This window comes from Falco rusticolus, chromosome 13 (assembly GCF_015220075.1).
Source record: "Falco rusticolus isolate bFalRus1 chromosome 13, bFalRus1.pri, whole genome shotgun sequence".
Taxonomy (NCBI): Eukaryota; Metazoa; Chordata; class Aves; order Falconiformes; family Falconidae; genus Falco; species Falco rusticolus.
Window position 1 is genome coordinate 21,047,145 of NC_051199.1, and position 22,865 is coordinate 21,070,009.

At 47.0% G+C, this 22,865-nt stretch overlaps 1 long non-coding RNA gene across 4 annotated transcripts in view; it reads right to left on the reverse strand.

The window, feature by feature from the left end:
• Nucleotides 1–4,187: 4,187 nt before the first annotated feature.
• LOC119157020 overlaps nt 4,188–22,865 on the reverse strand; it is a 91,332-nt gene continuing 72,654 nt past the window's right edge. Inside the window, exons 3-7 of one of the 4 annotated variants that reach the window (XR_005107351.1) lie at nt 18,097–18,262; nt 16,730–17,099; nt 11,151–11,243; nt 10,456–10,548; nt 4,188–6,195 (exon numbers count right to left, since the gene is read on the reverse strand). This is a non-coding gene — a long non-coding RNA (uncharacterized LOC119157020). Of the gene's footprint in view, nt 10,549–11,150; nt 11,244–16,729; nt 17,100–18,096; nt 18,263–22,865 lie in introns of all 4 variants that reach the window. The other 3 variants (XR_005107349.1, XR_005107350.1, XR_005107348.1) reach the window with 3 other exon arrangements.

The following is a 22,865-nucleotide window of genomic DNA, read 5'->3' on the forward strand; positions in this document are numbered from 1 at the left end:
ATGGCTCGGCTGCGCTGTGCTCCTCACCCGGACAGCAAAATCAGCCGCCTACGGGCTGTTTCCTTGGGGGGGGAAAAAAAAAAAAAAAGAAGGTTTATTTTTTTTCATCAAAACAGCACCCAGGGCGGTGGGTGCAGAGGATGGAATGGCCTTGGCTGGCAGCACACCCCCCCTGCCCGGGCACGGCGGTGGCTTCAGTCTGTATGTGGCACTGTGGTACAAGTGACCACTGTTGTGAAGCGGGGGGGGGGGGGGCGGAGAAGAAGAAAGAGAAAGAAAAAAAAAACAACCTTAAAATTTTGCAAGAGAAAACAATCCTCCTGCGGACAGCGGTAAATAAAATAACAGCAGTGGGGTGATTTGCAACCATGTAACGGGCTTTTGTCTAGGCCTATTTCTCTCTGCCTTGAGGGTTTCTGTGTTCCCTCTCTGCAGGATCCCAATGTTTCGCCCTCCGGCTACAAAGGCTGAGGGCTGCAGCCCCTCCCCCGCTGCTCACCCCCAATCTGCCCATGCTGCGGCGCCCCTCCGGCAGCCTGAAGGGCTCCGGGGGGTGCAGGGCACTGCAATTTAGGATTTCTGTAGCACTGGTTGAATTTTCAAGAGTGCTGGTCTAGGACTTGCCAGGTTTAAAAATAGCTTTTACTCATCTTTTTAACTCTTTTTTTTCCCCTGAGTTTACATTAAGCCTGTTGGGCATTTTGTTCCCTGTAGGAAAGTTAGAGGTATTTATAAGTCTAATTAGAGGCATTTATAAGAGTGATTAGTGTGAAGCATCAGCTGCTGGCGGCTTTCTGGCTTTCTCTGTGCGTCTGTGTGTGTGTGTGTTCACACATGGATGCAACACTACAGTTTACAATTTGTTCCTGTGCCTGAAAGCTGTGAAATGCCCTTAATTCCCCCGGCGCTGATGGCAGCAGCGGGCACCGGCTGGCTCCGTGCAGGGGCTCAGCACCAGACAGGATTGCAGCCCTGGGTAGTGGCTGTGGTTTTGCACCGGTTGCGCCTCGTATCTTCATGCAGTGATGTAGCAGCAAGTGGCTAAGAAAAAAAAAAGAAAAAAAGAAAAAAATAAAGGAAGAAAAAGGATGGATGTGCTCAGAGCTGTTGTTTGACTCCTCGGAACAGATACCAACACAGCCCTGTTTCTGCCTACCCATGGGCTGCCTTGCAGTCCCCCAGCTCATGGGTGCCAGCACTGTGAGATGCCTCTTTTCTTTTGCTGCTGTGCATTAACTCTGCATCCTCACCCTCCATGGACATGGTTTTGCAACACAGTTGTCCCTCGGAGAAAAGGCTCCCCCAGGATCTGCTTTGGCAGGCAAAACCACCCGAAAGTGAACTCAAACAACAACATGCGTTGTGGATCTGTGTGAGCAGCCATCCCAGAGCCAGGGAAGCTCAGAACCAGTCATGCCACAGCCAGGCCATGGAACAGCCCCTTCTGCAGAGCTGTGCTCAGCCCCAGGTTACTGAGCTGTGTCCCTGTGGGTGCCACCCTGCGTGCATGGCTTCCCTGCTGGGTGCTGTCCGCCAGCGTGCACGGCAGGGAGGTGGCTGGCAGCGGGCAGCTGGTGGGGCAGAGGGTGCTTCCAATACAGCCAGCCTGCAAACCTGCATGCTGAGAGCCTCGAGTCACACTGCTGGGCAGGACCTGCCATACATGTGGGGCACCCCATAGGTTGTTCCGGATCCGGTTGAGCACCCACCAAGCACCTCAGCACCACAAAGAGCAACCCAGGAACGACAGCCCCACCACAGCCTCCACGCTGGGCCTCAGTGCTGGCACGATCAAAATTGCATCTGACAAGATGCTGAGGCATGTGTAAGTGCTCACAGGCACAGGACCTCAGTACTGTCCATCTCTTAGCCCTGCTGGGATAAGTGCTTCTGTCCCTGTGTCTCCCTTAAACCAGTGCCAACCGGGCAGGTGCCTGCTGCCAGCCGGGAGCGCTGGAGCAGGGCTGGCTGCCTGCAGAAACGCCTCACGTTGTATTTGCTTAAAACATCTTGAGGCAACTCCTACGAGTTCAGGCCCTCCTTGACCAGGGATTTTTTTTTCTAGTCATCATATAAACAGAATTAAAAGGTCAGTGCTGCCCCCACACGCTTACAAAAGCTTTTGGTTGGAATGGCTTAAGATAGGGAGATATGTAAGGAATACTTCAGTAATATATTTGTTCTGCATAACTGTGGTCTGTTTCCCCGTCACAAAGCAAACAAACACAAGGAAAGACCTTTCCTTGATTTCTGCTTAAAAATACTTAAGAGAAAAAATATTCACAGATTTGCCCACATCAATTTCACGTGTTTAAAGCAGTTTCTGTGAAACCAGTTTGTAGTACAGTTACACTGGCCCATAGGGATTGATCAGTTTGATTTTTTTATTATCATTTTTATTTTTTAGGGAGACATTGATAAGCAGATGGTCCCCGAAGTCATCTACAAAACAATGCTCTTTTCATGTAGCCCACCTGTGTCTAGCCCACGTAGCCCATATAATCCACACAGTGATTTTTCTGAGGGCAAACTTTTCCTTGCTTTTTTATTTTTTTCTCTGTTCAAGTCTGTACAGCTACAGAAAGTCCCACACAAACCGAAAGGTGAAACACAAAGCAGAAGAGTTACAATGAACTCACTTTACTCCAAGTAGTACCAAGTGACCATGTGAAGCAATGTACAAAAAAACAAGCTATTTTTCTCTCTAGTCTTTTCAGCAACAGGGAGGTTAAGGTACCCTTCCTGGTAGGGGGTGAGACTCAAATGTCATGCTGAAGAATGATGATGTGTATGTCCCTTTAAAAACATTGAATAGAAACTAGTTTAAATTTGAATGTAAAAAGAAAAAGTGAGTTGGTTTCAACCTGGAACTGGCTAAAATGTTTCATGCAACATCTCTGACAGGAAAAAAACCCAGTTTATTTTAAATCTAAATGTTGCTTTTGATCATTTTCAGTGGCAAAAGGTTAAAAACACTGCTTTATTTTCTGACCACGGACTGTTCATTTCACTCCAGCATTACAGCAGCAAAAGCCAGAACCTGCAAGCGGTGGAGGCGTTGCTCGGAAATCCCCTGTATTTCTGGCTCCCTTTGGCCCTGTGCACAAACCCAGGCTCCACGGCCGATAAACCTGCTTCAAGAAAGTGGCGTTTGCCCAAGACCACCCCACGGGTGCAGGCCACCACCGCCCACCCTATCTCAGCGACAAGGAGGGGTTGCACCAGCTCCCGCCTGCCCAAGCAGCCCCGCGGGGTGTCCCTGGGGTCCCCGTGGGGTTTGGGCAGGTGGCAGCCCCAGCCAGGTCCCTGCTGCTCTCACCCCGCACCCAGCCAGTCTGCGGGCTGGGCTGGCAGAAAGCCATTCCTTGTTCTGTGGGACATAGGAAGGGACGGGAAGGTGCCACAAGGCGTGAGGGGACAGGGAGGCATGGGCAGTAAGGGACTGCAGAGACCCCCAGTTACATCAGGCTGAGCTCCCCTGAAAGCTCAGCCTAGGCAGAAGGAAGAAACAAAGCTTCACCTTGGCCTCTATCACTGACTACGTCCTCTGCTGGGCCCAGTTTTTGTCCACATACAAAACCCCCTTACAGGGTCACAATACAGCAGCGTATGAAGTATGAAGGATGGATGGCCAGGTATCCATCCACTTTGTACAGGAAAAACTAAGTCTCATCTTCCAGGAAGATTTTTTTTAAATAGTTTCTTCCCTGCAAGAGGGTTCAGCTTTGAAATCAAGCTTGCAAAACTTTCTTTGTGCAATTCTCTGTATGTATGTTTTTGCAGCCCACAAAGGAAACATTGCCACAATAAATTTCATTCAGTTTTAATTTCAGTCTTTGTGGGAGACTCATGTCAATGCATCCACTAAACAAACTACTCTTCTTGCCCAGGCTTCTGTCAGCCTTAGATGTCCTGAATATGCAGTCTACCAATTGGAATACAGGTACCTCAGGGCTTTAGCAGAATGAAAAAAAATAAATCAAAATCCAAATCATTGAATTCAGAGAATACTAAGACCAGCAGTGGGTTATAAAACAGATTGACTTGTAAGAACAATAGAACTTTTGATCCCACTTTCCTTAATTAGACTGGTAACATGGGACAAGGTACCAAAATCACAAGCAGAAATATATAAATGTCATGAAAACACACAAAAATGAATACAAAAATGTTTTAATGTTATCTGATCAGAAATTCCATTTTTAGAAATATAACAAATCCAAATGGCACCATTACTTTGTAAACATCTTCCCTCAAATCCTTTGAAATGTCAATGCAGATTTTAAATACAGTTTTACAAAGAAAACAATGTAGAAGAAGAACAAATAATTACAATGTATTTGAGAAAAGTCCTGATATGAATTTAGAAAGGACGTGACTTCATGATAAAAATACATCTGGAAGAACAGCAGTTTTGGTTTCTTTAACAATCCTCAAATTTTCCTAGCAGGAAAGCTGGATGGGCACTCTCTGTACCATCCCTCATTATTTTCAATTATTAGTTTGTTTACCATTAGGTAACAGATTTGAAGTTACTTTGACTTCGTGATAAACAGCCAGTGGGAGTTCTGAAAAAGATATATTAAATATCAGAAGGAAAACAAGCGAGTTTATATAAAATGGAGCCTGATCCTGCTAACCCCTGCTCCTCCAAGCAATCCTCTTTCTTTTCTACTTACTGTACAGTGTAAGAGCTTCAGGATTAAGTCAGATTTTGGAACCATAATTCCATTTATTTGGAGAGGCAAATGTGCCTTTTGCTCAACATAAATGGTTTCATTTAAAAGGAGGTTGTCAAGGCTGAAAGCACATTAAATTCACGTTTAGAAGAAACTTTGTGCAGTTTCACACAGGCCATGAGACTGCCGAGCCGGAGGGATGGGGTGGATCTCAGCAACTCCAGCACCCGGAGCAGCCCCACAGCTGCTCTCCCCAGCCCCGGTCACCACGTGTCCAGCAGCCAGGCCAGCGAACACCCGCCGTGCTCACACGCCCAGATGCACATCACACACATGGATGCAGCGCGGCCAGAGACCCTTCCAATGGTCACACCTGCAGGAACGCCAGGGCCAGCGACGCCTCCCACCACCACACAGCACCCCGAGAGCCCGTCTGGCCCCGGTGCACCCCCTTCACCACCACAGTCACTCCTGCTCCAAGTCAGCAGTGGGAAAATAGCTCCTGGAATTTCAATATAGCATCCCCGTCACGAGGCTGGTGGGGTGCTGACAGTGCTGCAACACGTTACGCTTGCCTGGAATGGGAAAGAGCAGCTCATGAAATAAGCTGCAGGTACCACACAAAACACAGTCTGCCACACACTTAAAGTTTATGCTGAAACATCCATCACTGAACCCTCCACTTGAAAACAAGCCTGCCAGCAACAGTACATGCATACACACGTGTATGTGCACACAGATACACAGAGTTTGCTGTTTAATTTTATAGGGGTTTTTTTTCCTCTTGAATTATCTCCTGTAGATAGAGAAGACAGAACAGAATGTCATTTACTGTTCACAGCATTTTTCATACAGTATTATGCAAGTCACCAGCAAAAAATAATAATCATAGCAACCTATAACCCCTTTTTTACATGCATTAGTAAACAGCTAATTCTGAACACACCATTTTGCTTGCAAGCCTCAGGTCTGAGTTATGTTACATTTATTAAAATGCATCAGAAACAGTCAAATCATCCTTTAAGATCATTCTTAATAACATAGCATCATCTATAGTTCCCTGCAAAAGACTAAAAATATTCTGTTCTGATTAGCTTTTTTATTTTTACATTTCATCCAGCTCAGGAGTGCTGCAAAATAAGTCAGCCATTGTCAGCCTTTCACAAATAATATACTTTCCAAAAGGAGTTATTATAATAGTTTGGATTCAACTAATGGTTGAATATAATTGATTCATACATCCTTTTTTAAAGAAAACTGGGTTGAGTCATTAAACAACTCCAAATAAGTCATTATTTACCCCCAGATTATTAGACAGCTTTTCTTGAAAGAGCACTAAGGCATATTTTGCCCCAGTTCAATATGAAAAAATTCATTTCCCCCAATTTCAGTTGGTTAGATATTAAAATCTCAGAACTTACTCAGCTTTGTTCAGTGTCTCAAGTGTAAGAAGAGAGTTGGGTACTCATGTTTACCTGTCAAACAACGGTTAGAATACAGCCCTTCTGGCAGAACACTATGAAAATATAAAAACAGTAAATGATTCCCAGGAAATTCAGAAAACATCCTTTTCAAACAATTCAAGGTATTTTTGTGGAGGCAGATTATTTGCTATTTTTAGCTTTTCCCACTGTCTAGCTTGTCTAATTGGTCCTTGCGTGAGTGCTCTGGCCCAGGGGTTATTTTGCAGCTCTAATTGCAAGGAAAGGATTACATGGCTTTGCTTGTGTTGGAGATGGGGCTCAAACCCTCAGAAAAAAACTCCCTCCCCTGATTACATACCTACCCAGCCCAGTCACTCAGTTTTCTGATCTCATCTGTAACTTCAAACCTTCTGCTGACAACCTGATCGCAGACAGGTAACTGCTGGGCGCTGCCTGCCATCGGGGAGCAGGTCTGCCTGACCAGCGCTGGAGCTTTCCTGCTGGTGCTTCTCTGCTACAGACACATCTACTCACATAGTGAAGACATGCAACAATTACCAGAGATGTTACCTTGCAATTTTCTTTGAAAAGTCATGGAGAGATTCCCATAAAATCCTCCTCACTGCAATTCTAGCTGGAAATCCTGGCAACAGCATAGTGAAGTCAGGCTCCATGCTGGAAATTGGCACTGACCTGAGAATTTTTATTATAAAGGTATCTGCCCACCTACCTACCTACCTACCTAAGCTTGGGGGATTTGACTTTGTCAGACATGCTGAAATGCCACAATCAGAACTCATAGTGGCGGACCAGCTAAACTGCATGACCTAAACTTTCGGATGAGAAAACCATTTTGTACCCAGGTTTCGTTAACACCATTTTGTGGATGCACACAAGGGCTCTTTTGAGACGTTTTTACCTCAGCCCACTGGGTAACCTCACCAAGCAGCAGTCTGGCAGAAGCACCTCTCATTTCAGAGCTTAAGAATCTGGCAACACCGCACAGCTCCTCCCAGAGAGCAGAAAGAAAGATGGATCTCCAGCAGGAAAGTGGAAAAGCTCAAATCTGTGATTTTGCCTTGGCCACATAAAGAGTACTCGCAGTTTGGCCCAAGCCTGAATTTGCCATTAAAGTAGCCCTTGTCTACACAAATGTTAGGAGGCAGTCCCAGCACCGTCACAGCCTGGCACATCACTGTGAAAAAGCAGTCACTGTCATCTCCTGCAAGGGTACAGCCCTCCTCTGGAGCAGCATCTATCTGAAAATAAATTCATTTTCCTGTGACAGTACAAATGTTGGTACAAAGGTCCGGTCTATTAGAGCAGTTGTGCAAACACAGTAATTTCAATTCCTGGTCTGAAATGCTTTACAGACAGTTGGAGGGTCCAAGGCTGAGATCCTGAAGCACCAACATATTCACAGCTATGCAAGTGTTAGGGACTACTGACGTCTCAACACATGCAACATCCTATGCTACACTTGGCAGATTCCATTTAAATTCACATGCCTATAAGCATTTTCAATGGGGAAATATCACAGTCACATATTTACAGGAACGTGTGAAAAAACAGTAGAAATTAAGCCAAGTAACTTCAGCTATTAATGATTTGAGGTTTGCTTGGGGTGTTTTGCCTCTTGGGAGACACAGGTTTCTAAATACACCATCAGGCTCTCAAATCAACATTTGAGATACTCTGTTCCTCCTGCATGCCTCAGATACGCATGGGTTCGCTCCACATCTTGTGCTTGCTCTGCAGCCCATGTGATGCTTTGTTTACTCACTGCACAAGCAGATACGTGCAACAGCCATTCCGCGGCAGAACGACTTGTCTCAGAGTACACCGCTTGCTTACGCTGGAGTCTGCAAACATTGGGCAGCCGATGGGCTCCCCTCCTCCCCGCTCAGCTACCCTCTGTGTTTTGGGTTCAAAGCAAAACTATCCCAGACTCAGGGACCTCAAGGGAGCAGGACTCGGGAAAGGCAGAGAGAAGCACTGAGGGCACGAGCGCATTATCAGAAAGAATTTGAGTGCTCCCAGCAGCCCAGCAGCAAATTAGAAAGTTTTGGCTCCCAAGAATGAGTTGTGTTGTTTGCTCCTGCATACTGCAGCTGCTCGTCCCTCTCCCTCCCCACCCCCCTCCTTTGGGTGGTTTATTACACACAAGCTACTAATGAATGGGAGCCGCTGTTTTACAGTACACCACGCTTACAGGACTTATCTCTAGGCCTACCACAGATTTGACTGATCAACAGCAGGGCACCACCATCATAATTCTTCCTAGAAACAGGAGGATAAAAAGGGGTTTGTTGGAGGTTGGCTGTGTCTGCAGAGAATCCTGCCTGCAGGGCCTGCTGATGCCATCGCGAGCTGCTATGGTCTTTGGCCTAATAAGGTACAGAAACAAAGATTGTTCACTTGTTCAAGAATACTAAAGTACCCAAGTGACGGAAAGTGGAGGCAGCAGGGCACACATCCAAGTGGGATTAAGGCCACAAGTGCAACGTTACAGGGCTGACTGGGTGGCAGAGGGAATATCTGCCTCTGAAAAAAAAATTCAGTTCAAACATAATTTATAACATGTCACTCACAGTCAGAGGTGGCTGTCATTAAGAGTTAAATGTTGCATTGTGTTCAACTTATTCTGATAAAAAATTCTCTAAGCTGCTTATATGTTATCATAAGTCATGAGAAACCAGAGCATGGGCATGGGGAGGGGGGAGAGGCTCTCTGGGGCAGGATGGGACCCAGGCTGGGAGGCAGAAATGCTGGAGCAGAGCTGAACTGCCGGGACCTCAGCGTAGCATGCCCACCGTCTGCATGCTCCAAGGACTCTGCGGCGAGCCTTAGAGCCTGCCAAACCCATAATACTTGTCAAGTTCCAGGCTCTACTTGGACAGATTAGCACCTTTTTTAACTTCTACGCATTTCTCCCAGCTAGGGAGCCAGGCAGTAACACCAAGATGATCTAAAATGGTGCGGTGCACCTCCGTTCAGTGGACCCAGGGGAACGCCAGGGAAGAGCTGAGGGCAGCAGGGCTGCCTACAGAGGGTGAATTCACCACGGCCGGGAGGCTTAAGTGTCAGCGTTGAAGGAGGAAAAAGTAACCAATGTTGGAGCCAAGTAAAAAGCCCTGAAGTTAATATTGCTCACTGGAGATGGGACTGGGAACACAACAAAAGGAAGCAGCTTCCTTGGGGACAATATTAAATGCCACTGACTGGCTTGGCAGTTTTGAAGCAGTAGGATTGTTTTCTCTGGCTTTCTCTGGAAAACCCAGCAACAGACCCCACTGAAGTTCAAGGAGCTACATCATGCACAATCCCACTAGACTTTACAGGCTATTTAGGGAAAATTTCACCTACAATTTTTCCCCTACCTCGTTTTGGGTGTAGAGGGAAAAACCTGTATGGAATAAAAAGAAATAACCGTCATAGGAGTCTGTCCATTTTCACAGGTCTTTCAATAGCAGCGCAGATCGCTTAGCACAAACACCCACTGTAATTCCCAGTGAGGAGTGTTTCTCTGGTGCAACTCTTTCAGAAAGCCCCAGCTTGTTTACTCACTGGCTTGGGCTGCCTGGATCACGTTACACCTGCTGGGGCTGCTGGTGATGTGGGAGGTTGGTTTTAAACTGGCACTGTTGCTTTTATAAAGCCTTTAATGTCGTAGGCTCTAGCTATGTTCAAGATCTCAACCACCAAATCAAGGCTTGAGGGAGTCTGGGCTGAGACATCCCAGTTCCCCATTCCCGTCACTCAAGTTAACGACCACAACTTTGCTGCGGTAGGTATGGGTGAAACGTTTCAATACCTGCCCTCTGTGCTGGAACAGCTACCCCTACCTTTACACAGCTACTGATAGAACCCTTCCTTGGCCTTCCCAACTGCATTTCTTAGTTACATTCCTACAGCAGGGTCTTGCAGTGTGCCTGGCCCCGGGTGCTCCGACAGGCACCAGGGGATGAGCTACAAACGTGGGGGTATGGTGAGTCATGAAGGAAGTATCATTCACTTACAGCCCAGGTGGTGGGGCAGTGAGCTTTGCCCTGGGTGGAAACAAGATAGAGGGCATCAGAGTATCAGTGATGGAAGTTCTTCCATGGTTTCCATGCCCTCAAAGCCTGGTTCCCCAGCCTGTGCTTGGTGCCTCTCCATAGCTTTCAAATTTACTCCAGTCAAAGGACAAAAAACTGAACATCTTCCCTGCTCCCCTGAAGCATCATTTTGGTATGTTACCTGTGCCTGCTCTGGCTAAGGACCAAGGGTCTCCAATTTGTCTACATTACTTCAGAAACACCCTAGAAGGTACCCAGTTTTCTGGGTACTGAGCTGAAATGCAAGCATCTTACCAGCTACGCAGCGCTGTCTTCAGACGGGTTTGCAAGCCGATGGGTTAATCACAGCGAGCTCAGAGGTGGCTGCTTCATGTCTGCCCATGGATGCTGCAAGACACCATGGGCAAGGGTGGGGAGGATGGAGGGGCTGCGCGCTCCGCGTGCAGACACAACGCGACGCCAGGATGCATTTATGCCTCCAGCCTATACATCTCTGCCTGAGGTGTTCCAGGCTTCCAGCAGCCACAACTGCAAACCCCTGTCCTTGCAGAGAGCACAGTTCACTGTGGCCATCTCTCTCCACGGTGACCCGGCGGATGAGATGGGAGCTGCGTGCACCCATTCCTCCTAGCCACCCAGCCACAGTGGCGTCTGGAGCCCACCCACGTGTGGGAATTGAACACAGGGAAATGTGTGTGTGTGTTTGTGTCCAGGGGTGGTGCATTTGCCTGTTGTGCAGCCTTAAAAGTGTGCATGTTTAAATACAGGGATGCAAGTTACGGTAAACAATCACATTTTAGCAAATAAAAGTTTAAAATAGATGTAACTGATCTGTGAAGACATGCTTTACCCAGCTCTGACTTCTGTCGGATACCTGGGTAGAGGCAGGTAGTAGATTAACCGTGCAGCTACAGAAACCGTGAAGGCTTGCAGAGGAACAATTAGTCAGAATTTGCATTTTATAAAATTGAACCTTTTATAAAACTTACAATACAGCTACAGACAAAGATTTCTTCAAATAAGTATTCCCCTCTAATCTCTGTCACATGGGGTTTGTAGCATCTTGACAGTATTGTGAGAACCTGAAAATGTAAAAGACAATTTTTCAGCAAAAATGAAATTCACTTGTTTATCTTCACTCTCTGTACAGAGTGTAAACAGAGAGAATAAATAAATAAATACTGAAAAATACATTTGTTTTAAATAGATATGAACAAAGGGTTTAACACATTTGCAGCATGTAATACTGTTTTTAAAACATGATTTTAACCACCTGACACATTCAGTTAAATACAGAAAACTCTCCAGGTTGTATTTGCATTCTGGAAAAGCAGTTACAAAAGAAAGTATAAGTGCAGCAAATCATTCTGAAAATAAACTGATTTAAAGAGAGAATGCGTCCTCCCTGAAAGGCTGCACACTACTGACTTTGTAATAGTATTTGAAAAACCTGCAAGTATCCTATTTTCCCCCATGAAGCAGACACATGCTTCAGAAGGACAGACAGACAGTTTGGTCTATGCGCCAAGAAACCATGAGAAAAAAAATGACTGCTAAGAGTACAACATTTTCAATTAGGGCCCTTTTTTCACTAATATTCAGTGAAATTCCTAATGCAGTTCATAGTCTTTATTTAAAAAAAAAAAAAAAAAAAAAAGGCAGCAATAAACGATGGAAGAAAACCAAATCCTTTTTGCCGGCAGTGACACTGCCACTTTAACGGTTTCCCACTGTACTTGGGGTTAGTTGCCAGAGAAGCCTTGTTCAGCCTATTTGGGGGCCCCATGAAATGCTGCAAGCGTTACTGAAATGAGCACTTGTCTTTTGTTGTGCTGCATGCTAGCACCATACAGTGCTGAGCTGATAAATCCACTTTTTCTAACATAAGCATTTTTCAAACAAAACTACCATGAGACTGATGAGTAATGCCAGCTTGCCAAAAAAAAAAAAAAAAAAACCAACACACACACACCACCACCCCAACCGCTGCTGACACTGACAGCTGTTAAATTCACATATTCACAAAATGAGATGTGTTACATAACTGGAAACTACAAGAGCAGCTCACCAGCGGGAGGAACTGCTACGCAAGGTGTAACGAGGGCGCAGAGGGGCTGGAGCACACGTTGGATGGGCACTGGCCCACTAATGGCTGTGATAAAGCTGGGTGCAGCCTGGAGCACGCAAGGGTTACCGGGTGCTCGAAACCCTGCATCATCCGGCTGTTTGTAGTTTGTTCAGGGGTGGGGGCTCAGCAAAGCCAGAACACATGTGGAAAAAATTGTATCAGCGCTGCTATGTATGTTACGAATGTACGGGTAATTTAAAAGCCCAAATGTCACTATATGCAAGGCATGAAGCAAAAACTGAGTCTAAAAGGCTTATCAGCAAACCTTCACAGCTAAAAGACAGCAGTGGAGAAGGTGGAAAGTGTTAGGCAGAGTTAGGCTTGACAAAATCCAGGTAGCTTTTAGTTTGCATCAAAGCTTTCAGACATATAAAAGCACTTTGAAAAGTTGTTATTATCATTATTATTGTGTGGACAAAGAGCTGAGCTCCGGAGGTCTGTAATCTGCCCAAGGCAGGGCAGGAAGGCAGTGGCAGAACGTCACCCCATCACCCGATCACCAGATCACCTGCCTTTATTTCTGTATCTATTTCTAGATTGGTTTGAAAAACTTTGACAAAAACGTCTGATTCTGGAAAAGCCATGGGGCAGATGACGGAGGAAAGGCATCATTAAGGGCTTTTGAGAAATGACAGGCTGTGGCGCGGGTGGAACAGAGCAGAAGAAGGAGCAGTGCAGGGAAGATGGCAATGTTTGCAGAAGCTGCCAGACCCCCACATGTTGCTGAGATTGCCAGAAATGGGGTTCTGAAGAGGGCTAAGCTGGAGATAAATCAAAGCAGAAAACAATGGACGTCTGTATGAATAGCAATAAAAAAATCCTGTAATTAAACCACCACTAACCTCAAGCTAGATTTTATACATGCAAAATAATCTACACTTCCATTTTGTCTGCTTATGGCTGAATTCATTCTTTTTATATAGTAAGAGATTTTTTTTATTATTAAAAGGATTTAACTTGGTAGAAAAGCAACACATAGAAGCTTTTTTATAAGCAAGTATGCCTGCTCATCAAACAAGAACTGAACATGAAATGACCAACTAAATGCATAAAGTTATGTGTGCTTTATCGTGTTTTCTGTAATAAACTAGGTTAATGCAAAATCAAGATGCACAGACAAATCGGGAAAAAAAAGAAACACAGGACTGAATGTTTTGAGAATGCTGTCACCTAAGCCAGTGTGTAGGTACAGTCTGCTGCGTAGGAGAGCAGTGAAAGCACAAACAGAATACTAGATGTGCATTAAACCACAAACTAAAATAGCTGTGAACAATGGCCAAGTCCGGTTGCTCCTGGAACCTTAATGTAAGGAAACATCCTTATAAAAGATGAGACAATAGCAAGTCTATAAATGACAGTCCCGTAGGCAGGGAAGGATTAAGAACTTCCTATAGCTCCTAAAGTATCAACTATATTGTAACCCTTCCACAAAGGCTGCCGTAAGTGCTTTCTCTGACTTAGTCCACCCAGAATAGGGAAAAGCATCAGAATTAGTTTGACTTTTCCACTACGTGCCAGCCGCGCACACACTCCAAGCGGCGAGAGGTAAAAGGAGAAGGAAATGCAGCACTTGTTCAGGACCTTCTGCCAGCGCACCTGTACGTCCCAGCGCTCGCTTGCCCTGCCTGCTTCCTCCGGAGTGTGCAGACCTTTGCCAGCCCTGATCCAGGCTGTGGCAACGTGCTGCTTTCTAGAGCAGTGCTTCTGGCTCTCTGAGAGCGCTGGAAACACAGGGATTAGATACAAGCAAGCACAAACTAGGCTGAGGCATCAGTGTTCATTTATTACTTCTATTTTCTTCTCTTTATTTTGAGGGGGGGGGTGTTGTTTTTCTTTTGCTTGCTTGCATGAGTAATAAAGTGTGTTCATTTAACTGGGCATGTATTTAATCTGAAAACATTCCCAAAATACCTTCTAATGCCTCATGGACCACAGGCTGAGACGCATTCCTGTAAAGCAGACATCCTCAGAGCTTTAAGGCTAGTAGATTGCTCTCAGCTCTCAGATTTTCTTGCAGACTGCCGCACAGTCTTCTCATCAAAATTTTAATTGATGACTGTGAACATTATTATTTAATACAGTTCCACAGACCACCTGCAGCAAACCTGCCGAGGCCTCATGGATAATCAGTGATCCATAGGACAGAGGCTGGGAACCACCAGTCCAGAGACTTTTATGATTCAGACTGTTCATCTCTAACACTGTATTAAGCCCATTCATATATATCACTCCACTAAAACTAAAACAGTCAACACTTCATAAAATATTTCAAAGAATCAAACGAAACTGAGTAAGCACTTCACTGAGCTGAAGGGGAAGGTGCCAAATAGTCCCACTGCAGCAACCTGCAGCTACCACTAACATATGCTCCTCTAGGCACTCCACATCCCAGGATGGGATGAACAACTGAACATGAAGAGGTACAAAAGATGCAAGCCCAGGACCTGTTTCAAGTAACATTTGTAGGTTTGCAGTTGGTTGTAAATTCAGTAGGATTTACAGAAATCAACACTAAAGAAAACTGCAGCAAGTCCAAGCTCCTGAGATCCCTTGTTGTTCCCTCTGCCAACAATTTCTCATTTCAGGCCTCAGGCTTTGGGGCAAATCTGGGGCAATTTTTGTCCAAAAGTTCCAGTGGAATAGTTGTATCATCTGTTTTAGAAGTGATCCCCTTCAGTTTGTCAGGTAGAACTGGTGAACTCTGTTCACATTACAAAGGAGATATAAGCATTAAAAAAAAAAAAAAAAAGAAAAAAAGAAAGAAAACAACCTAGCTAAAAATTCTGCAGATGCTTTTGAAAATATTGAAGATTCACCTGCCAAGCTGCTCACCATTCCTTTTTTTAAAATGTTCTCTTCTGAAAACCAATCAAATGTGCTGGTCCTCACCGAGGACTGTAGGCTGTGCCTTGCCAAGCTTAGCTACATAAGGCACTCCCCTGAATCAACACGCTTGCTAATGTGAACAACTTGTTTGCAGCATAGTTCTTTTAAAAACCCAGTGACAGCAACAAACTATGATTGATATTCAGGTGGAACTAAACAGTGTCACCATTGATATCTGCATGTGCAGGTCTGAGCCCTAAATTATTTTAGGGCACAGTTCAGCCACCCTTGTTATTCCTAGTAATGAAGCTCCGCTCTTCAGATAATCCACCCAAGCAGGTTACACCAACCCTAAAAGAGGTTGGCCGACACTCTGGCCAACAGACATCCATGTGTTTTGGGGGACTTTCTGCAGAGCAAGGTGTTACTGCAAATAGAAAGTCAGAGACTCTTGCTGTTGTAACCTATGGGGCTTTTCAGCAGTACAATGATACTCAGCACGTGGAGCAGCTCAGACTCTCAGCCAGAACAGCATTTAACAGCCCCATCTCTGCACAGCCCCTCTAACCTTAGGGGAACTGAGCAACAGGTAAACGACTGGGAAGAAGGATGCCAGAGCCAGGCCCTCTCCTGCAAGGTACAAGAAGCGTTGGGGCAAGATTCCTGCTGGAATCAGTTTGAGTAAATTTTCTAAGACTGGAGCAAGTATTAAGTATTAAGCAATTTTCTTCCTTCAGAGCAGTTTTAAAGTCACTTAAATTGGGAGAGCATTTTCTACCTGGGAGACTGGACTTTGCTCCTCGGTGCAATTCCACTTATTCATCTGAGCAACGCTTGTGGAGCTGAGGTTTTGCAGAAGCCGGAATAAAACATGAGCGCATCTTTTCACTCAGAAGGGCAAGTTTCTAGATTTGATAACAAAACCAGACATCTGCAGCAGCCTTTCTCCCCCACATAGTTTGTTGCTTAAAATCTTAAAGGAAAAAAATATCATATTCTCTATAAATACAATCTTAGTGTGACCACAATTTTCTTCTGCAAAAATGCATAACCACATTTGTGGCTTCCCTATTTGTATTACAAATCAGTAAAGGAGCTAGCCTGTGAAACTCTTACACTTTCATTCCACACTATTCTGAATGCTACTTGATTTCCTAGTTTAAAAATAAAATTACAGGGATTAAGAGCCTTTTGAACCTAAAAAGAATGCACATATTAGGGAAGATACTTCCTAAAACATAAAAAAAAATATAGACCATATTAAAAAAGAATAAACAACCCGATTGAATAAACAGCCTCCTGGTTTTTATGATATTGAGGAAAAAAATGCTTCACAGACATCTAGTTTAACACATGCCAGTCAGCTTCATTTACAAGTTCAAAATCCAGAGGCAGATAAAATATTTGTCTGGTTTGGAATATATAAAGTGCCAATTTTTCATATATTAATTCACTGAATTACTTGATATAATGTTGTTAGGGAAGCAAAAAAAAAATTGTTACCAGAAGAGTTTATTTAAGGAACAGTTACTGCTAATAAAAACTTTCCACTAACGAGGATTTTTAAAATTGTTTTTTAATATGCTTTTAATGACCTCTACTCCTCATACCTACCTCCTTGCTTCCAAAACTGTTTGTACTGTCCCCAATAACACTCAGTGGAAAGCTGTCGTTCCTGGCTAAATCCTTACTTAGGTTGGATGCTATGCCTCCGTTAGACAGGGTCACAAGGTCACAATCGATTTTGGAGGCCACCTGGAGAGTCCAGGCCGTGAACTGACTCAAAAAATTTATATCAGAGCTGGAATGGTCCACCTCCCAGGGCTCAGCCTGTGCTAACACCCCAACCGCAGGATGGAGCCTGCCAGGCCCAGCTCAGGGAGAGGCCAGAGTTGTTGACCCGGTTAGCTGACCTCTTCAAACTTCAGGAGAATTTTTCTGGCAGTTACCACGGTGACTGGGCACTCCAAGCTTATCCTTCTTACTGAAAAAAAAAAAAAGAAAAAAAAGAAAAAAAAAAAAAGAAGAAAAATATGTTAAAACCTACCTTGTAGGGATGTCTATCAAGAATCAAATACGTAAATGTTTTAATTGTTTGCTTCTCTCCTTGGGCTGCTGTGGCTCTGACTGGTACATCCAAAGCAAACATCAAGAAAGCAGTTTGGTTAAAAACATTTTGACTTCTGAAAAAGTAATGTTCAGTGGATTTAGCAAGTAGCGTTTCTAGTATCTGCCTGTGATAGCAAATGACACACTAAGAGGTTTATTGTGAAATAATATTTATTTTTCTTTCTGTATCTGTCTCCAAATTATTACCATTCCCTTATCAAATCCCGAACGAACTGAGAAAAGGCTCGGGGAAGGATTCCATGCTGCCTTTGGCTTTTTTCCTTTTAAAAACTAGCTGCTTGATGAAACATTAAGTAAGCGGCAATACGTTGCTTTGGTCTCTAAAGAAGAGACTGCGTAACCCATTTAATGTACCATGAAATATTATTTAAGAGGGGGGGAAAAAAAGAAAGAAAAGTTGTCAGACATCATTACTGCTGTTTTTTTCAGGAACTTCGAACACTAATCACTTCACACATAAAATTTACCAGGTAAGCAAGGTCTCGTGATGCTGACAAAAAACGCTTGAAACAAATCAAGGGATCAGAGAGCGTGTTAAGTAAACAAGAAAACAAAGTGCACTCTTCATTTCTAAAACAATAAGGGGAAAACTAGTGCTTCTTCATTTCAGAGCAATCACATATTACATATGAAGCTTTTATGTAAATTTTCCTCCTGCTCCTATACTTGAAATAGCATCTTGCGAAAGGCAGCACTGAACAGTATGCTGCATTATAGCTGGAAAAATCCTACTTAAGGGCTCCTGATGGCAAACTGTCAATCAGAATTCCCCAGTTGTTATGAACTGCTCATTTCTGAAGTACAGCAAACAGAGGTTTAATGATTGGAAGTTTAATGGCATTTTGTCTCACGCATGGTTTTGAAGTATCTTCTGTTGTTTGAAGAGTTAAATATGAATATTCAAATTGCTGCTCAGCCACTGCTCTGCACTCCTGGGCTTCTCCACTGGCAGTGCTGAGATGGCAGAGAGGACCGAGCTGCCTGAGTTGCCTCTCACAGGGGGAGATCCCGCAGATCCTGTGGGTGAAAAAATAAAGCAAGAAATTTGGGTGTGAAAAGCAAAAAGCACGTAACTGAGCTTTTGTCCCAGATTTGTTTTGCACTTCTGCTGGAAGGATGAGAGAAAGGCAGGCCAGCGAGTGTGTATTAACCAATATTGAGAGAAGTGAATGCAGGCATGGTAAAGGACTCTCTCCTTTCAAGACTGGTTCAATTGTTTTGAAATATCATACACCTCGGTGCTAAATAGATACATAGACACACGATAATATTATTTAGCAATTTTTCATTAAACATGAAAACAATTTAAATTAAAAACACTTAAAGATTGTTTTCCTGTTATTAGGGATGTGTTAGAAAAAGGCTAAGCCTCTCATTAAGAGATGATTTTTTTCGTTTGTGTTTTTATTATGGCTATACAAAATGGTTTTATGTTTTCCTTTTTTTTTCCTGCATGAAATAATGTAAATTGAAACAATCAGGTGACTGATTAATAGGCTAGTGGGAAGAAAAGAAGTGCTTGTTGCATTTTATTTTTTTGCATCCTTTTTTAACAACCCTGCATATATAAGCATGTGCCTTTCAATTAGATAGCATGATTTATGAAGTCATGCTCAGGACTAGCCAGGTTGTTGACTCAGATTAGAGCTATGATGCCAGCTCATTCCCTGGTGACAAACACTGACTGTCCTTCCCGCAGCCAGGCACCCCTGGCAGCCTTATGAAAAGACCTTGTGGTTGGCAGAGCACTGAGCAGGAAATGAGGTCCTCTCCGGTTTGGGACAGAGATGACTGGAGTTACAGAAAGCTGTAAAGCAAAATCAGCATCCCCTGAGTCACAGGCTTTAAGCTCTAGGGGACCCCGCCGTTCCCGGCACGACCTGGCCCACCAGCGCTGCATCGCCTGCGCCCTCTGGCCCCCCACTGACCCCCCCAGGGCAGCACCCTGCCAGACTGCACGCCCACCCTGCCATGAAGGGAGCCATTTCACATGGGAGAGGGGAAGCAAAGGCACAGCGGCCCCCCTACCCTCCCCACATGCCCCAGTCTGGTCCTGGTGCTCAGCACCCTCCCGAGGGAATGCCTTTCTCTCTCATCCCCACCAGAGAATTTTTGGCACATCACAGGGTGCTTTTCTAACGATATTACAACAAGGCATTTATCTCGGCCTATGGCTTGGGGGTCTTTTGTGTGGCCTCCCCTCTTCTAGGAATTTCACAGATAAATCACTGGAAAGCAGGAAATCTGTAAGACCTAGTGGGAGGCTCTATGCTGTGTCTGCCTCAGCACAGACAGCTGCGGACCGCAGTGCTCATTGCCTCGTAGGTGCTGCAGCAATGCCGACACCTGGACCTGGAATGGGGGGACTCACCCCCTGGTCTCAAAGATCTCTGAGCCGGCAAGCAAGCCCCTGGAAGGAGGTTAGAAACTCTTGCTGAATTCATGGAGAAGGACCCCCTGATGCTCTCCGTGTAACACTTTCAGTCTGAATTCCCTCAATGCAATTGAAACAATAATATTTAGACCATTTGGGGCTGAGATTATTGCTCTAATAAATTGTTTTTTTATTGGTTCATTGTGGCAAATAAGCCCCAGATTGCTTTTGCTCCTAATCAGCATGGAGAATGCATTCTGCTGTAATTAAATCCTGTGTAACTGGGCACTCTGTGTTCGCTTGTCTCTTAGCTTGCAGTGGTATGAGATACAGTACATCAAACGCTATACTGTACACGATAGGCACCCTGCCAGCCCGGGGAACGCTTATGCTAGCTTGGCCTTAGTGTGCTTACAAATGCATATAGCTGGAGCACGTCCGGAGCAGCGTGCATCGCTTGGGAGACGTAGGAAAGTTATTAGAGGAGGAAGATGGCCCGAGATAAGGTCTTTTCTCTCGAGGAAGGTTTGACCCCCCTCTCTGAAAAGGCTGCGAGAGACGCGGGGCCGTCCCCGCCGCGGCTGCTCTCTCCGCCGCCGGGGCTGGGGCGCCCGAGGCAGCGGGTCCACTCCGCCGGCGGGCCGCGGCCGGGCTGCCAGGCGGGCAGTTTTGAAGAGTCGATCTTCATAATACAAATCCCCCGGCTTCGCCTCCCCGCCAGCGGCGCGAGCCAGCTTTTTAATTGAATCCCGGGGATTTGGCCGATGCCGAAAGCCCCGGTTCGGGCCCCAGAGCCGTGCCCCCCCCCCCCCCCTCCCCGCCCCCCCCGTGAGCGGGCCCGTCTTTCGAGGGTTGATCTCTCGCCTCCAAAACCGGGGCGGGGGAGGGACACACACACGGCCCTGGGGGCCTAGGTGAGCCCCCCCCTCCCAGCAGCCAGGAGGCAGCGGGCGGCGGGCTGGGCGCACCCCGCGCAGGGCGAGCGGGGCGGGGGCGGGGGGCAGCTGGCGGGGCCGCGGCGAGCTCCGGGCTGCTCCCGCCTCTCGCCCGGGCAGCGCTTTAGGGGGGGCTCAGGCCGGATCCTGCCCATTCTATACATTAATGCTCTTTTCTCTCCGGCTGCAGGGAAGCAGGCCAGCGGATAATTACCCCTCACTGCAATCCGCAGAGCTGGCCTAATCCGAAAGCTCAAGTGCCCGTAAGTAAAACTTCAGGAAAAGTTATTGAAACTGACAAATACAGGGTGACAAATAATCAATAAAAGCCCAGTCCCACATCCTTTATTGTTTCCAGGCACTAACAGCAAGTAATGAAACCTCGGCGAGGACAGGGGGAGGGACCAGCCCGGACCGGGAGCTGAGCTGACTCCTGGAAAGCCCCCGGTTAAAGAAGCCAAGTGAAGGACCCGGCAGCACCACGGGGCCGGTCCCGACCCCATGTGAGAGAGGAAAATGCCAGGGCCCCCCTTCCCCCACCCCTCCCGCCGCCCGGTCGCTGGGCCGGAGCGCTCCGGCTGGGCAAGCCCGAAAGGCGCCGGCCCCGCGCCGGGCGCTGCTGTCCGGCCCCGGCAGCCCAGAGTCCCGCCGCTCGCCGGCCCCGCGGCACCCCGCACCCCGCCGCACCCCGGCCCCGGCCGCCCCGAGCCCCGCAGCACCCTGAGTCCCTCAGCACCCCGGCCCCGCCGCACCCCGGCCCTGGCCACCCCGAGCCCCGCCGCGCCCCGCAGCCGCGGGCAGCCGCCACCCACGGCCGTACCTGGCGCACCCGCACAAGCCCCCAAGCGCTCTATTCTGCTTTCCAAAATCTATAACGTATCCGGACACCGAACGCGCTGCTCCTAATTAGCATTTCGGCCCTGGGCTTTCCGCGCCGCAGTTCCTGAAGTTTCAGCGAAGGACGCTGGGCAAGATAAATCCGTGCTGTCGTTTCTCTCCCTTTCTGTCTCTCCGAATTAAGTTCTGATCTATCAGTTTAGACACTGGCCAGAAAGTTGATTCACTTTCTGTTAGGATTTCGGGTTAAACCGGGGACTCCTCCAGTGTCTTAAAGCTTTTGAGCTGTGTAAATGAACTGCAGTGTCACATAATCGATAGGGAAAACTCAGCTGTCACAGATCCGAAAGCAGCCTCCTGCCACAGCAATAACGTGATTTGGCATTTCAAAGTTTGGAAACGTGCTGTCTGCACGTCCGGGACGCGGGGAGGGAGAGCCGGGCAGAGGGACAGGGGCGATGCGCTGGGGGGGGGGGGCGGCGGGGCCGGCGGCCCCCAGCCCCGGCACCCCGCACCGCGGCACCCGCTGCCGCTCCGCCGCCGCTCCCGCCCTCCCCGACACACGCTGCGAAAGTTGTTTCCCAACTTTGGCGTTTGTGGAGGGTTGACCCAGAACAAATCTCAGTGTCTCGGTGGCCTTTCCAAAGCGACCGTGCCCCCCCGCCCCGAGCCTGCGGGACGTGCCCATCTGGAGCGCGCACCGTGAGAGCAACTGTGCTGCGTACAGCCACCGCGGCCATCAGTCACTGAAAGCCACACGCTTCAGTGGGCCGGGAATAAAACGAAGCCCTGGTGACGCCTGGTTAAACCACTGACCCTCCTGCGAGGGCTGCAGAAAGGGGGGAGCGGGGGGGGAGGCGACCCCCTCCCGGCAATCCCAACTTCGGGGGGCTTCGCGCCGGGCTTTGCAGGGTGGTCCCCGCAGCGCCGTGCCCCTCTGACCGGAGCTGGCAGCGCCCTGCCGAGGGGGCCAGAGCTGGGCCGGGCCGAGGGGGGCCCGGGCAGAGCCCCCTGGGCCGCAGCACCGCAGGGCGGGGAGAAGCCGCAGCTCCCGGGCGTGAGTTTCCCACCGAGGCGCCCAGGTCTGGGTGGGCCCGGGTGGGATATCGGCCTGCAGGCAGGGAGCGCTCCAAGGGGGGTGACCGCTGCCCACCGCCCCCTGTCCCTCTGCACACCCCGACTTACTACCCGGGCACACGGGCAAGAACACAAGGTATACAGTGTTCAGGTGCCTTCTGGAAGGGGAGGGCTTTAGCTTCAAATTAGGAAGCTCCCTCAGATGAACGAGAAATTTCTCTTCAGTCGGGCCACGCTGTTTGATCATATCTTTGTGATTGTGTCCCCGCCACAAAGGGACCTGTAGGCTGACTCAAGAAATAGGATTTCAGATAGTTCGGTTTGACATAAAGAAACTGTTGCATTTGGAATATTATAACGCTCTAAAGGGGAAAAATAAAACCTCTGTAACTGAGAC